Consider the following 17,063-nt stretch of genomic DNA (forward strand, 5'->3'; position numbering starts at 1 on the left):
ACCTTGTTTTTACCTTACAATTAGAGAGGTTTGCTAAAACAAGTTTCATCATTTCTATTGCTCATTATTCTGTAAGAAAAGAAACCGAACCCTGATTATTCCACTTAATTTTACATGCAACTCCCACACCATTTGTGCAAATGACATAAATGATACACAAATTATACAGTTTGTCCATCAGAGTTCTGCAAAATTATGTCATCCTCATTTTTACTCACCCTCATGTTGTTCCAGTTCTTGTGTGAGTTTGTTTCTTCTGTTGAGCACAAAATGTTGGTAACCAAACAGACTTCCACAGCATGGCAAAAACTATAGAAGTCAATGGCTACCGTCAACTGTTCGGTTACCAACATTTTTCAAAATATCTTCTTTTGTGCTCAACAGAAGAAACAAACTCATACAGGTTGAGACCAACATGAGAACTGATGAGAGAATTTTCATTTTTGGGTGAACTATCCCTATAAGGTGCTATCACATTAGCAAAATTTTTGCAAATTTCACAGGCAAAAATAGTCGATTGTCAATTTTTGATAGCGTAGCAATGTATAAATCACCGCTCACACAAACACACACACACACACACATATACACAAAAATCACTTTCAAACCAAGTAGCTTTCTGTTGGTCAACTTGAACCTACCGCGAAATCTGAAAATGTTGCTCTTCCGTGAAAATCCTGATCAGGTTCATGATACAATAAAACAGTAAAATATACAGCACCTTTACTTTTTTTTTTTACTGGTCTAAGTTGAATTTAAGAATCCCTTATTTTAATTTAGTGACCAGAATATCATAGAAACTTGGATTTTTTTTTTTTACAATTTTTGATTTTGACCACTAAGCAATCACCTAGTAATGCCACATAACACCCTGGCATCCCTTTCTGCACAAGCAAGCATCACTTGAATTTTCAAAAGAAAGAGTAAAATAAAACATTAAAAACAATAGTTTGGAAAAAAATAACACTTTATATAAATGTAACATTTTACAAACGGGAAAAAAAAAAGTTTTAGCACCAAGTTTACCACCTAGCCAAACTGGTCTTTAACACCAATGAAATACACGTGGCCTGTGCGAAAGAGAAATAAATCTGTTGGTCATCGGTGGAAAATCACTTTGCTAATTGCAGCACAAGTGTAGTTGTAAATTTCAGGTCTATTATTTTTTATTGCTTTATTACTGGGTGCAATCTGGATGAAAAGAGGAGGCAAGACAGGTAGCATCTGTCTCCACCTACTGCCTTGGCACAGTCAGCATCATCTGCTGGCTTTGGCACAGGGCATGAAAAACATCAATGCGGCTCACTAGTGCCAAGCACAAGCGTGGCAGTCATGCTTAATCCAATCTGGCAAAGTATTCATCTTCTAATGTTAGCTAAAATAAGTCACCTACTCAGTCTCTGGGCCTGTCAACCCCAGACCTGTGCTGGAGAAAGAAACAACGACAGTATCCTTTAAACAATTCTAGTTTCTAGATGCATGCTATTTTATTTATATTAGAGATGTGCAAAAGACACATATTTTCTAAATGAATTAGTCAGTTGGTTGCTCAACTGTCTTAAAGTATCCTGTAGAATTAGGTCATTTTTAGATTCACTTGACCCTAAAAGTTTGAGCTAAGTAAGATTTTTTTTTTTAAAGAAATTTATACTTTAGTAAGTATGTTTTTTTTTTTTCAAAAGTGAAAGAGACTTTTATGCTTTCATATAAATGCTGTTCTTTTGAATTTTCTGATCATCAAACAAAATCCTTAAAAAAATGTATCATGGTTTCCACTCAAATATTAAGAAGCATTGCTGTTTTTATCATTGATAATAATAAGAAATGTTTCCAAATCAGCATATTAGAATGATTTCTGAAGGATCATGTGACCCAGGAATAAATTACATCAGTTCTTTTTAAATGGTAATACTATTTTATTCATCATCATCAAATAAATGCAGCCTTGGTGAGCAAAAGAGACTTCTTTCAAAAACAAAAGTTTTCCACGTCAAACTTCAGCATTCAAAAACTGTTAGACGATGTGTAACAGAACATCTTCAAACACATTGTTCATAGCAGGATGCTGAAAAAGTGCGAGATGCAACACAGTGGTTAAGTGTATTGTTGCGTAGTGGTGCTTTAAAGGGAAATTTAATTTAAAGACACAAAGGTTTCACTGTACACACTGTCTAGCAGCCTAACTAACATATAATGTCAAACTTTTATGACTATTTTTTTCCAGCCTTTGAAAAAAAGCTCCCTATAAAGGTAGCAAGACAACGTGATGTTGTGAAACTGAAATGCATCACTACTAGAAAATGCATTCAAGAGTAAACTTGTGTGGACAGAGAGGGAAATGAAAGACGACACAAAAGCAGAGGGTAGTTTCCTCTAACTAGTATCTAGTAATAAACTGACCAGCACTAACTGAACACCAAAAAAGACCCTACCACTTTTATTGGTCGCTGTAGCTCACACCACAAGGTCATGGGTTAGATTCCCACAAACTGATAAAAACGAAATGTAATGCAAGTGAAATGTACATGTAGGTCCATTTGATTTGTCTGACTTCACTTTACCTCTAGAGAAACTGAGCTGATCAAATATCAAATTAGGCTGAATGACACATGAGGTGAGTACAGAGGCAGAATGTCTGATGAGATACAACGAATGCCCTTGAATGCTTCATGTTACCGAAACTGCTCTAGAATCACCCCATTTGGCTACAGAAATATGCAAACCAAGATCCCTCATGTTTGAACAGCATGAAACTCAAGAACAGGGCAGAGAGCAGTCAATCACATACTTCAATTGGAAACAGGAAAAGATCTGTTATTGTGTAAACCACAACATTAAATTGTATTAAGCATGTTTATGGTTATCAGTTTCGGTCATTTTCAAAACCAATTTGCCGATAAAATAATCTAAAAGCATTTAAAGAAAGTTTTTTGCCAGAGCCCATGTTAGTTTGACATTAATTTTCATTTTTACGCCAGCCATGTATATCGGTTCAAAATAGGGCTGGACAATAATTCAATATCAATATAGCCTATATCGCAATTTTTAAAAAAACTCAATAATGGTGATATGATTTTTAAACACATTTCCCGATATTTCGATATATATTACCAGTGTTTCCCATACATTGATTTATTTGTGGCGGTTGACTTCGTTGAGTAAACATGAGCACTGCACATTTCACAATCAAAACGCAGCGCGGGTGTTTTATATAAATATATCTTTGATGGGAATCGACTGTCTTCAGAAAAGTTTCGATGCCATTTTAATTTTATCTGATAAAGTAGCGTGTACGAGTGGAAAGCTGGTTTGTATACAGCAGTTACAGTCGGGGAAACCACTGTTACTACTGCTCCAAAAGCGCCTCCTACTGGTAGAGAATGAATTTGCATTTTCAATTAGCCCATCTCCAGCAACATGTTTTTGTTGTTGCTCACTTTTTTTTTTTTTCTGCAGCAACACTGAGCACTTTTCATATTCTTTATCCTGGCTGAAGCATTTTTGTTTTAATCTATAAGAATAACCAGCCTATGTTATAGTTTAAAGTTAAAGATATTCATATTAATAAGGTAAGTCTGAGAGTCTTATTTGATGGTGATTTCACATTTCTTGTTTGTTTTTTTATTTCTAAAATATTATGTAGTTTTATAGGAGGGTTCATAGACATGGCAAATTCATTTTTCAGAAGTTTGTAGGTACAGATATCTGTTGTGGGTGTTCTTGGCAGTTTTGCTGAGGCATTATATTGTTTTTATCGATATCGGAATTATATCGTATCAACGGAATTAAGAAATATATTGTGATATAAATTTTGGCCATATCGTCCAGCCCTAGTTCAAAATATCAGTTATCGGTCTACTTGATCTGTAAAAATCAGTATCGGCCCTGAAAAACACATATCGGTCAACCCCTAATGAGCTCAGCTCAATGAGGCCTATGATCAGTCAGTTCCAAAAAGAAATATAAAACCTGTGATAATTTCAAGTTGATAAAGTGAAAAAAGTGACGTGACGTGACATGATTGAACCCAATATTTTGTAATAATATAACAAAAATATATCATATATATTAATAATATCATAAGCAATTTTTGCAGGCACGCCATTTTTAAATGGGAAAACAAAGTGGTAAAACAAAAATTAGGACGTTTTTATACTCTGTCTGAGCAAAGTCAGTAGGCTTTAGTCCAATGCAATAACAAAAAGAAAATCCCCTTTGGGTCAGAATGATTGGGAACACAACATGAGGGTTAAAATGACGCTGTAATCCTGAGAGTCGGGCTCAGGAAATGAGACGATCGCCAACGTATGATGATGAGGGAAGTGGGTTATAGCTTATTTCAACTTTCACGTCAGCGGCTGGACCGGGAATATTTTCCTTTTTCGGTCAGAGCAACAGCTGCTTCTGTGAACCACCTGCTCCTCACCTCTTCAACGTCAAACAGAAAGAATAATGGAAGTTTCAGGGTAGGAACAAAAATCGGTGATATTAGCTATGCTGAACATTTTTCATATCCATTTACCTCTTATTGAATCAAAATATGGGAATGTTTCTTTCATAATGGTCTCACTTCACAGCACAGCACAGCAGTCGTTACTTGGTCCGTTAAAGCTGCGTGGTTTCTATTCAACCTTGCAGAGCTCGAAGCATACGAAGAGATTGACAAACCGAGATCGATATCACTGCCAATCAACCTACTTCTTACACCAAATACATCTGCAGGTTTTTCTAAAAGGTAAATGCAAACCGTGCGAGTGCTGATCTAAAATGGAAATGCACCCAAGCCAGCCCATCAGAAGATCTGAACATCAGATCTGGCCACTCTAAGAATCCACAGCAATAATTTCCTTCCTGTGAATCCCCTAGACACGAAACACATCATTTACTCATCCATTTCAAGCACGGAAAACAGCTAAGCATATCAGCCCAAAACTAGAGTTACACATACAAAAGCTGTCAAAGTTTCACAATACAGGCTTTTAGATGGTACGAAGTTAGAGATATTTATTATAACTGATTATAAGCTTAATACGACTATGCTTTAAAAGTTCGGAAAATACACTTTTTTAATCAGTGCTTTTTTATTTTTAGAAATGTTGTTTGTCTCATTTGCCTCCTTTTAGGTGGTATTATATAAAGTATATTGCCATACTGTTACCAAGTTTTTCATGTTGACGTTACACAAATATTTTTCATTATTGATGACAAGTTTTATGTGACTATTATTAAATTTGGATATTCTTTTTTTTTGTGAATTTTCAGAAATGTATGTTTATAAGAAGTGCTTTTTTTATTTCAGAAATGTTTATGCCTCCTTTGCCTCATTTTGATTGGATTTGATGGTATTATCTAATGTATATTCGAATATTCGCCTTTTTTTCTCTTTTTGTGAATTTTCAGAAAATTTGATTCATAATAAATGCTTTTTTTATTTCAGAAGTGTTGTTTATGTCTCATTTACCGCATTTTTAGACGGTCCTACATAATGTATATTGACATAATATCATACATCAGTCACCCTGATCTGTATATTATCACTGACACTAAACTTAAAAATTGTGAAAAATGGCAAACACTGTCATACATCTTTCTAAAACACAAACACCAGATATTACGTAAAAGCCATGAAATATGAGCAGTGTTACATAAGCATGTATAAACATATATTTCATGCCATTTCAAAGCACACTGACAGCAAGGAAGATAAAGTAAGTGACTAAAAGAGAGGTCTCTCTAACATAACTGTTTATGAATTTTGAATCAAATTATACAAACACTCAAAAAAAAAAAAAAATAACAAATTGAGAAATGAAGGCTCACCTTCATTTTCAGATGATGGACATGCAACCTGAAGTGCCAAATCAAAACTACCCTTACCCTAAACTTACCCTTAAAACAATGTAAATATATGTTTGGTAGCACAATCTGACGGTACACCTTGGCTTGCATGTTATGCATGATTTTATGGTTTACAAATACCTTTTTATATTATTACACCCTCAAATGTTTCTGAGGAATGTGAACACATCTATAGTGTTTAAAAATAGGTTTGTAAAAAAAAAAAAAACAAGGGCTGTTTAGAAGATAAACATTTTCTGGTAAGGCAAAGGAAGTATAAATTCACACCACCCACTTGTTTAAAAAATAGCTTGTGTTTCTTATGGGTCAACGCCCTTAGTAAAACCTGTTGCAATACGCGGACATGCGTTTGTATTTGCCTGTCTGTTTCCTGCGGAAAAATACTACAAGGTTTGTGTGAATGTGGTTAACGAAGGGAACTCTCGGTACTTTACATGTCACTGGTTTGTCATTTCAAAGTGAAATGAACCTGTTATTTTTGCAGATGTTGTAGTTACTTTTTTCTTAATACATTGTTTATCCTCTCAAAAACCACTTCAGTAAGTTGCACATGAGTAATTTATTATATTCTACACTAAGGATTTGAATATACTAGTCTGTGCACAGGTGAGAGTCAACTAGGCTATATAATGAAGGCAGATGAACTATATTGCCTGAACTATGTTCTAAGAACAAAGATGTTTTTATAAATGTCAGGTCAGCGTAAGTTGGGGCAAGTTGTCATGTGTTTTAAATGTCACATATATATTTATGTAATTTATTTAATTGAATTATTTATCATTCATTTTATTTATACAATTATTAATTACAACAATTGTTGGTCAAAACAATGGCATGGCTTTTATGTTACCTTTATATTTGCTGTGTCAAGAATTGTTTTGCATTTCATGATTGCTTAATCTATTTAACATTTAATTTAATTTAATTTAAAAGGTTATAATAGACAGATTTAATATAATTCTATTGCCTGTATGTTGTCACAAGGTCAATGTGTGTTCAATGAACAGTATTTTTGTAAATGTATAGTTGCAGTTGAAATGTTCGACACACTTTAAGGTGGGTGCCTTTACAGAAATTAGTTTAATAATTTAAGCATATTAAAAAAATCATGCTCTGAAATATTCGATATAGCCAAAAGCGTGCCAACCCTCTCCCTTTAAAATGTACACTTTTCCCCCTACTGCAATTCTACAGTCCAACAGAAGGGGCGCTTAAATGCATCTTGTATATGGCACAGAACATGAATAGCACATGAGGAAAGACACAGCGGTGATTTTAACATTTATTGGTGGCAGAGGGCGAATATAGTTTTTCAAACAACAACAGCATTTTGTCCTGTAAGGCAGTCTCTAATTAAACGTCTACGTACTCTCAGAAGTTTGCAAGGAACGTCTGACAGGACATTTTAGTTTCACTTTTTAGCATGAGATATGCTGCTGCTCGGATCAGGTAGACTTTTAATATTAACACGTTTTAAACACAATCGAACGAATATAATAATGTCATATGAGGTGTACAATACGAGAGCGCCGCGTTCACATTGCACTGTACGCGAGAGCGAATTAATTTCGAATTCTCATAATAAAAACACAACCGCGTCACGTGGCACGAGCGAGCTCTTAGGGGGCTTTCACACCTGGCCCGTTGTTTCGGAACCTGGTGCGTTTCCCCCTTAGCTCGGTTCGTTTGGGCATATGTGAACACGGCAATCGCGCTCGGATCCGCGCCAAAACAATCGGTCCGAGATCGCCTGAACGAGGTGGCTCGATTGAAAACGAACTCTGGAGCGGTTCGGTTGTAGTGAGAAAGTAATCCGATCCTATGCTGAAAAGCATTAGCTTTGTTGTTTTGATAATACCTCAAAATGTATGGCGGGCCTTCCGGTCCAAAAATAAGACTAATAACTTGTTGCGTTGCACGTCTGGACATATCTGTACATATAAAATGCAATCACAAACTGTATATTGCCGGTAAAACTAACATATCATTCTATTATGACTAGGAATTAGACTTAAAATAAATAAAAGGATTTAATTCTTGGCATGATTGTATTGTACAACAGTAGATTATTAATTTTTTCAATATGCATTTTTATTAAGCATTGACAAATAATATTTTTTATTTTTATATGTGATATGTAATCTGTATATAACATTTTTTAATATTTATAGTTTTGTTATATATTTCCAGTTATGTAGTTATTTATAATATGTACAGTTAATGTGTGATACAATGAATGCATGTATGAAATTATTTTACATGAATATATACAGTACATGAATGTTGGAAGAATGAAAAATTCTGAATCGTGAGGACTGGAATTGGGAACCGCTGGGCTATATCATGTGTCATTCACTGGTGAGAAAAGTACTACAATACCAGGAAGGAAGATCGGTTGTTGATGTTTGTCTGCCATTCTCTCTCTGTCTGCACAGCGTGCGTGAATGCGCTGATGACGTATCCTATCTGCGCGAACCGGGTGCGCAGATGTATGCAGATACATACGTTGACAGGCAGGTAGGAAAGTCAATTAAAACACTCGGACCGAGCGTTTTGATTGGACGAACATTTCTTGGTCCTACGCCTTCCACAGAATATATAAATACAGATAAATACATTTAGACCACTTAACTTAATTATTGCTATGGGGATGTGAATAGACTTTCAACCAGCATAACAAAAAATGTTTCTGAAGACAATCACCTATTATTGCACCTTTAATTTATCAATTTGAGCAGGAGTCCGGGATTCATCGGGAAAATGAAACTTTGACCAATGAGAGAACAGTTTAACAAATGTGGTCCTTTTAGAAACTTTGCTGTGTGAAAGCGAACTGCACCAAGAATAAAAAGCAACATTGTAATAATTTTAATCCCTGTTTCGGAACAAAGCAATCAATCTACAGGTGTGAAAACACCCAGATGAAGACAGATTAATTAATGAACTCCATATGGACACGTGCAAGGTAAGAGCAAAATCAAACGCTTATAAACTACAAGTCTAACAGCTGGTGTCACATTTATAAAGACTCGTGTAGATACGCTAGAGTCTAAATCAGTGTCCTATGTGAGAAAACCTAAACAACATAGATGGTTCAGTAGTATTAGGGATTATCATGGAATTACACTTCTAAGGACATTTTTACATTCTTAGGTAACTAAAAAAAGAGCACACTAGACCTCTTACTTGCAGACTAGTCTCGCTACTTATGCATATAAGATTGGGTCATTTTTGAAAGTTCCTTTTGGCTGTCAGGAGCAATGTAGTTTGATGGCCGAGGGAAAGTTATGGAAGACCCGTAGAGTTGGAGGATGCACAGACAGTGTCAGCTTCACTATGGAGCCAAAGGATGGCATCTGAAATGGCATGCCACAAAAAGTGCCTCGGGCCCTTTTGGCGTCGAAGGCTGTCATAAATGAAGCCGGCGCTCTCTGAAGAAGAGTCAGGAATGAGGAATGATGCTTAAGAAACACGTTTGCATTGTGTTTCCCACTGTATTTTCATTAACACTAAAGACTTGTTAAATTTCCAACTTTTTAAAAACAATTGTCATTATAAAGTATATGTATTTATATGATAAACATGTAGAAGTTTGATATTTTACCCTGAAATATGTTCTTAAGGAACACTGATCCTTATAAACAGTCTTATGATATTTTAACATTAAAAAACACATGATCATTTCCAAATTGCATCTGTTCACAGAATCAGAAAAGAACATCCATTGACCCTATAACCGGCTACAGTGTGTTCACTGAGTTTGCACATAGAAAAAGAGGAAGATGCTGCGGGAGTGCCTGTAGACATGTAAGTTTCATATTTTTCTGCTGTATATCTTTACAAGAGGGCCGAAAGCAAATGCCAGTCAGTATTGTGTATATTTTATAGTAAGCATTTTTTATTTAGAGTAAATTGTGTTGATTTTTTATGGATTACATGATGCTGAGACAGGGGAGATCCATTCTGTCAGTAGCTCGCAATACATAATAAAAGCAAACTGTCTACATGATACTATTCTTTTTTAACTTTACAGTATATGTTAACTCTAAACTTCTTGTTTTTCTCGACAGTGTCCATACGGGTAAATTAATGTGGAGGATCCTGCTAAGAAAAAACCTTCAACTCTTTGTTTTATGTATAGTAGTAAATGTTAAGATCGGCTGAACAACTCATTTTGTGTGCTCCCATATTGAATTTGGACTTCTTTTAATGCACATTCATCTTACACTGTTTAAAATGATGAAATACGCTACACCAGATGTGCAACCCACACTCCAGGAAATGGTTTGAATCACATCTATCCACTGTGATTTAACTTACAGGAGTTGGTGTGCTCCTCTGTCAGATGAATTCCACAAGCGGGAATTTTCGTAGTGATGAATATTCATACGGTTACAGGCGATCTTAATTTTGACAGCTGTCAATTCAGACTACGTGCTTCCTCCCTGGTAAATGTACGACCAAGAAAACACCATGGAAAATGAAGTCTTCTCATAAATGTGTGTTGACGTTAAATACATAGGCTTAGAAGGCTTCATTTCATGTTTAAAAAATATGTGTAATAAAAAAAGTATATGTAAAGAGTTCACAGAAGTATTTATTATTATTATTTTTATGTAACTTAAACGAATTAAAAATACCTTTCTAAAAGTTCTCCTTGAATTGTTCCATGTTTATGCAAAAATGTATTTTGGCTTTGCTTCAAAAGCTCTTGTACAATTTACATATGCTATATACAGGGTTGATGTCAAGGCCCTGTGTACAAAGGTCCTTAATGACATACACTTTGAGGGTGCAGGAGATTAACCATAAAAAATGGTCCTGGGCCCTTTCAGCAATGACTGTATGTATTTAAGGTTTTGTGTGCATGTTTGTGTATTTACGCATAAATAATTGTTTAATTGCATGTAAAGATTATTTATTCAAAGTACATCATATTCAAAGTACATCACATTCAGTTGTTAGTGTCTGCTACCTCCTGGCCATTATATGCATCTTCATATTTGCCTGTCTGATTCATATCCCCCTGTGGCTAACTGAGATTGATACTCTGGTCTTTTCCATCCACTGAAACTGTGATTTCAGCGCAAACATTATAAGTACACAGATCACATACAGCTTTTTAGAAATCTCTTCATTTCTAATCATGTGCAGTCATTGTATTTACATGATACTCTTTCTGTAGATATGCAAAGCCAAGTAGGATTTTGCCCCAGGCACTGGCCATCCAACCTGTCACACAGCATCTCAGGGCAGGAACAAGGAAACGGTCTCTGAATGCGGGAATGTGTGTGTAGCAGAGCTCTGTCCCAGCTTTGCCGACTGGCGCCGAGCACGATATCAGGCAGCGGGAGGGTCCCAAGGCGGGCGCACATTTATCAGGAGCAAGGCCCTGTGAACGCTGACAAGGAGATTCATGATCTCAACAGTTCCAGGGAGGACAGGCAGGCGAGGGGCTTGTGGCATCGTCAGTCCGGATGAGAGGCAAATTTATTTGGATAAAACCTAAGATGAGCCAGCGGAGCGTACGGCAACAACATTTCCAGTGGAATGGCGAAGGTGTCACACTCATCAAGTACCTGGGCATGCCTGCCACGGGTCTGCTTGTTTTGCCTAGGGACTTGTCTGTCACATTAAAGTAGATGCATTGCCATTCAAGACCCTTCCCAGTCCTAGTGCCTGACCATGAAATAGGCCAACTTTCAAGTCTGCCTTATTCCTCTGCATCATATGACTTCAGAGATCGCATAGTGTTGTCGTTCTTTTTTTTCCCTTTCTGTCCCTCCTTTCTCTGTTTCTCAGTATTTGGTGACTGAGACGCAAACGCTACACAACGCTCAGTCCCTCAGAGCACAGACAGATTTCAAGAAAACTTGCTTTAGCAAACAACTCACAAGCCATGCGCTCACTAGTCTTGTCATGCGCTGGGATCAGGTGTGGGAATCATAACAACTGAACAAGAAAACATGCAAGTGAGGAAAGGGAAAATGAGTCTAAAACCTCAAGGGACTACCTTGGAAAGAAAGGAAACTGGTTATGCTTCAGTAGCATCTCCATCCAGGAGATTCCTTTGGTATCGAAACTGAGCATCTGGTGAGATCTGTTTATTTCCTCTGTCAGTTAATTGTGCATACAAGTCGGCCGAAGGTTACAGATTTTATGTAAAATCTGTGGTTTATTACATGAATCTTTCTGCCTATATTAGCCATCTTGTTTTTTATATTGTCTTTCCATGCTTATCAAATTTACCTTTGTTTCATCAGCAGGTCATTAAGGTCAGACACACCTAGGTTCTGGCTTCAGTCCCACTAAGCTCTCTCACCTGTAATTCCCTCTGAATTGAAACCCACCCAAGCTGCCATGGGGGCTACAGTTCCTGCATCTGCAGAGCTTTGGAGTCCGTCACCTGACCTTCAGCCAGAGCATATGCTACAGCATAGTACATGCACTGCCACTTTCTAGAGGCATAGGGACAGTCTGCCTGATCCAGCATCCAAACTTATCACTGGTCCAGGCAAACTGTCCTTTCCAGCTCATGGGGACTGGGGGCAAACCCTTGCACCCTCAGCAGCATCACGGACTGCTGCTGTTCCCGCTATTCAAGTGCCCAGGCCAGGCAGAGGATGACACGCGTTGGCTGCGAGGAACGGATGTCAGCCGAGTGATGGCTGGAAAATCAGTTTCAGCATCTGGGCTGTCCCTCTGAGTGTTGTGTGGGTGTGTGGGCCATAACGCCATTGCTGGCAGTGTTTGTGTGTGTGTTGAATCAAACTGTAGCCGAGCAGCCCGTCTGGTCATGCAACAGAGACAATGTCATTCAGCCTTGGGGCTGAAGCCTTACCAAAGTGGTCAGATGGACAACCGGCTTCCCTGTGGTTGCACCAGTGCTCCTGAAAAAGCTCACCACATCTGACTGACAGTCACAGGGCCAGATTCCTTTGGACAGGACTGTAAATAGCTGCACAAAACAGTAGGGCATCTCCCCAAGACCTGTCCCAGTGTTCCAGCCAGACCGTCTGGCCATATCATGCCATATGTGGCACCATTCAGGCTGGATCAGGTGGTCAACTCATTCAATGAGAAACCTTAACTTTACCTAATGCGAAAGGGTAGGGAATGGTCTTGAGATCAGCCAGCGTGATCTCGGCAATGTGGTGTAGACACCTTCCATTCCCACTATAGCTTGGAGTGCCAGTTGTCCTGATTGCCCAATACAATTAAAACCACTGAAAAGTACCAATATGTAGTGTGATGTGCTAAATGGTTTGTGCCAACAGGTAAGGGCAACTCTTTGAGGAACTCTTCTTTGCCAACAGAACTGGTAGCAGAAGTTTACTTTGTTTGGAATTAGGGATGCACCAAATTTTCGTCCGCCGAAAATTATCAGCCGAAAATGCGGTTATCGGCCGAAAGAGAAAAACAGCCGAAAATATACATACAGTATAATAATATAGCCTACATGGCGCTCCTCTTCCGGCAGTGTTCAGCGCGCAGGTTTCACTCCTAGTCATTTCGCGGTTTGACGCTCCGCTCAATATTCCGATCTATAAATGTGCGTTCCGCTTGTGTACCGCTCATGCTCACCGGAAAAGCAAAGTCCGCTCAAATAACGCGCTGACAGGAAATTTCTATGCAGTATACTTGTTCCTGTTTGCAGTAGCGCTACTGTGCTGTAACATGGTGTACTGGGCAACGCTGCTAAAATGATGCTACCTTCAGTGACGCTATGCTCTGCTCACATGCTCTGATAATAATAGCTTATTTGGATAATTAGTCCAAAAAAAAAAACGTATATCTGATTCTGTTACATAGATGTGAATAAAAATATTATATTGATATTTAATATTAAGGTAACACTTTACAGTAAAGTTCCATTAGTTAATGTTAGTTAATGTATTAACTAACATGAACGAACAATGAGCAACATTACAGTATTTACTAATCTTTCTTAATGTTAGTAAATTATAATTTGAAAAATGATAATTGTTCACTGTTAGTTCATGTTAATTCAGAGTGCATTAACTGTTAACAAGCACAACTGTTGATTTTAATAATGCATTAGTAAATGTTGAAGTTAGCATTAACTAAGATTAATAAATGCTGAAGAACTATTGTTTATTCTTAGTTCATGTAAAATAAAGTAGGTAACTAATGTTAACTAATGAACCTTATTGTAAAGTGTTACCAATATTAATATAAATTATGTCCAGTTTTATTGTGTTACTTTCAGTAAAAGTGTGGTTATTTTATTGGCTTGTGTTTTTTTTAAATTCAGTATCATTAAAATTGAGTTAAATTAAAAAGTCTTACAAAATGACTTTATATTATTTAATAAAATAATAAATAATCGTTACAAAGCAGTTTCGGTTTTCGGCCAAGTGCATCCAGAATTTTCCGTTTCCGTTTCGGCCCAGAATTTTCATTTCAGTGCATCCCTAATTGGAATCATTCCACAACAAAGTAAAATGTATTTTGTTGGTATAAGTTGTATACAACATCTCAAGCTATGTTGTAGACCATTGATTATCAACCCTGTTCCTGGAGACCTCCTCCCCGCCAACACTGCACATTTTGAATGTCTTTTTTGTCTTAAACACTAATCTAAGGTCTTGAATTCTTGAATAAGCTGATGACCTAAATCAGGTGATTGATCAGGGAGACATTCAAAATGTGCAGTGTTGATTAGACTCCAGAAACAGGGTTGAGAACCATTTTTGTAAACTGTAACGTACATGATTTAGAGCACTGTTTCCCAAACTTGTTGGAGTACCCCCAACGGTACACAGTTTGGATGTCTCTCTTAACTGACACACACATTTCAATTCATGGAGCCTTTACTAATGAGCTGGTGGGTTGAATCAGGTGTGTTAGATTAAGGAGACATCCAAAATATTCAGCGTTGGGAATCATAGTTCCCTGTCATGAATTAGTATATTGTGAAAAATAGTTTGGCCAATGAAAGTCTTAATGCACTAAACACTGGGACATTAATGACTCAAATGCCTGCAAACGATTAAATGTACACACTTGAAAAAGTCACTTATGTTACTTGGTCCTGTATTTATCATTATGTATTTACAACAACATCAATGTATAATGTGTCAGAACTGATATCCTGCTCGTATGATTTTTGTTTAATGTGCATACAGTGACTCACGCCTTTCATTTTTGTCTGCTTTAGAGACTGAAGAAAACATGTCAGCATTACCAGTAAGTGAACATATTAAGTACTCGCTCACTGGTTTTTACAGTGCATTGTGGGAAATTCTATGAAGCTAGCATTTCAGTATACTGGAGCAATTTTGACAATGGGACCAGTCTTGAAATGCCTGACACGCTGGCCAGTGCATTGATTACTGAACTAGGTAGCTAATTGAGATGCACCCTTAGATGTTGAAATTAAACATTTGACTATTCTGAAAGGTGCTTCCAAGGCAGAAAAATTATGTTTTTTGGAGAATAAAGGGGTTGGTTTAAAACTTAGGGTCTGGGATTTGGACGAAGACTGTTTAAGGAATATTAATACTGCCTGCAAGCACTGTAACAGAGGTGGATGACTTCATTGGGTTTAGTACATTTAGTATAGTGGTGCAGGAAGGGGAAAAAACAAGAAAAGGCAAAAAGGAAGAGAAGTGAAAAAACTGTTGGTTAGGCAGCAGTTGGACTGTTGGGACGGGCTATGTGCTATGGAGCCATCCTCCATCTGTCAACACAGGGAGTTGTGATTCTTGCATCAGCAGAGCAGGGCTCAGCATCAAGAGAAAAGGGGTGAGGAGGGAGGGAAAGTGAGAGAGAGAGAGATTTTAACAGCAGCTAAATTCTCATCAGGCACGCTAGACTGAACGTCCCCTCTTCGAAGCAAAGCACGAAACACCGGTGAGGAGCATCTGCTCTGTGGCTTTGTTGCCTCTTAAAAAAGTACACCACGATGGCTCTGGAGAAATCGTTGTCCATCTTCAGTTTGTAAATATTTGTTTCATGGTTCAGCCGTCACATATGATTCATAAATGGACATGGTTAGCCTACTGTGTAATTGTGTGTATGCCACCATAGTTTTTTTAGACATTATGAATGAGACATGCTAAAGTATTATGATTATTCTAGATGATTATGGCTGGGGTATTTTTACATTGATGTTAATGGATTTGCAGAAAGTGGTCAACAGCAAATAAGCCTGGGAAATTTAGTAGTGTGCCTTTGGTAATGTTACAGCAGTTTTTCATTTTTAGGTCTATTTGTGTACTTATGCCTAAGTCTACTCCCCTTTGACTTGCCTGGCATGAAAGGTATGCCCGCAAGCCAAACTCTCAAGATAAGATGACTTTCTTCTTACACCAATAACTTATTTAAAGATATCAAAACGCTTTCCATTCTTCAGTCAGCCATGTTTCTGAATCAGTGGACTCAGATTTGCAATATTTAGGATGTTATTGCATTATATGTTATGGCTTTGTGTGTTCCAAAGTATTGGAGAACAGATTTTTTATCTTTTTGTGTTGGACAATTCACACTTTTTAATGTTTAAATATGTTTCCCCAAAACAGAGCAAACAATTCCCTATAAAAGCTTGTACTAACTCCACAAAATAAAGAACAAGCACAGAGGGCCTTGAGCACATAGGGTTTAGGTGTAAACCTTTGGTACTTTTACCTTTTATTACAGATTTTCTAGAGTCAGAAACCCAATTAGGTAAATCCTTGTTTCTTTTCAGCTGTTAAATTAAATTACTCTGAACTGTTGCCACAAAGCTGTGCATTATATTACATTTGTGTTGTTTTCTATCTTTGGTTGAACTAGGATGCACTTCCAGTTATACACTGTGCATTATAAAATACATTTGCAGTTTAATTACAATTGGTGCTTTTATAAATGTTCCGTGTTTGTTCTGTGCATAGGGGAGACTAGGAATGTTGTAACACATTGTTTCAGTCTGTAACAGTTTTTTTGTGCTGTGTGTCTCAAAATGTGATATAATATCGCCATATTGGTCTTATACAATTTAAAGCAGTTTAGAAATGTTATATGTCTTAAACTGTGTAAATGAATGTCAAGTAGAAAGAAAAGTAACAACCGACCTCACTACCAGATGGGCTGTAACACTAATTGAAAACATGAACATCAGTTTTCAAATTTTGTGCATGAATTTATTGTGATTTGCTTGTTCAAAACAATTATGCAATCCCCACTTTAATGCTAACCATTTT

This window comes from Sinocyclocheilus rhinocerous, unplaced genomic scaffold (genome assembly GCF_001515625.1).
Source record: "Sinocyclocheilus rhinocerous isolate Xijiao unplaced genomic scaffold, SAMN03320098_v1.1 scaffold556, whole genome shotgun sequence".
Lineage (NCBI taxonomy): Eukaryota > Metazoa > Chordata > Actinopteri > Cypriniformes > Cyprinidae > Sinocyclocheilus > Sinocyclocheilus rhinocerous.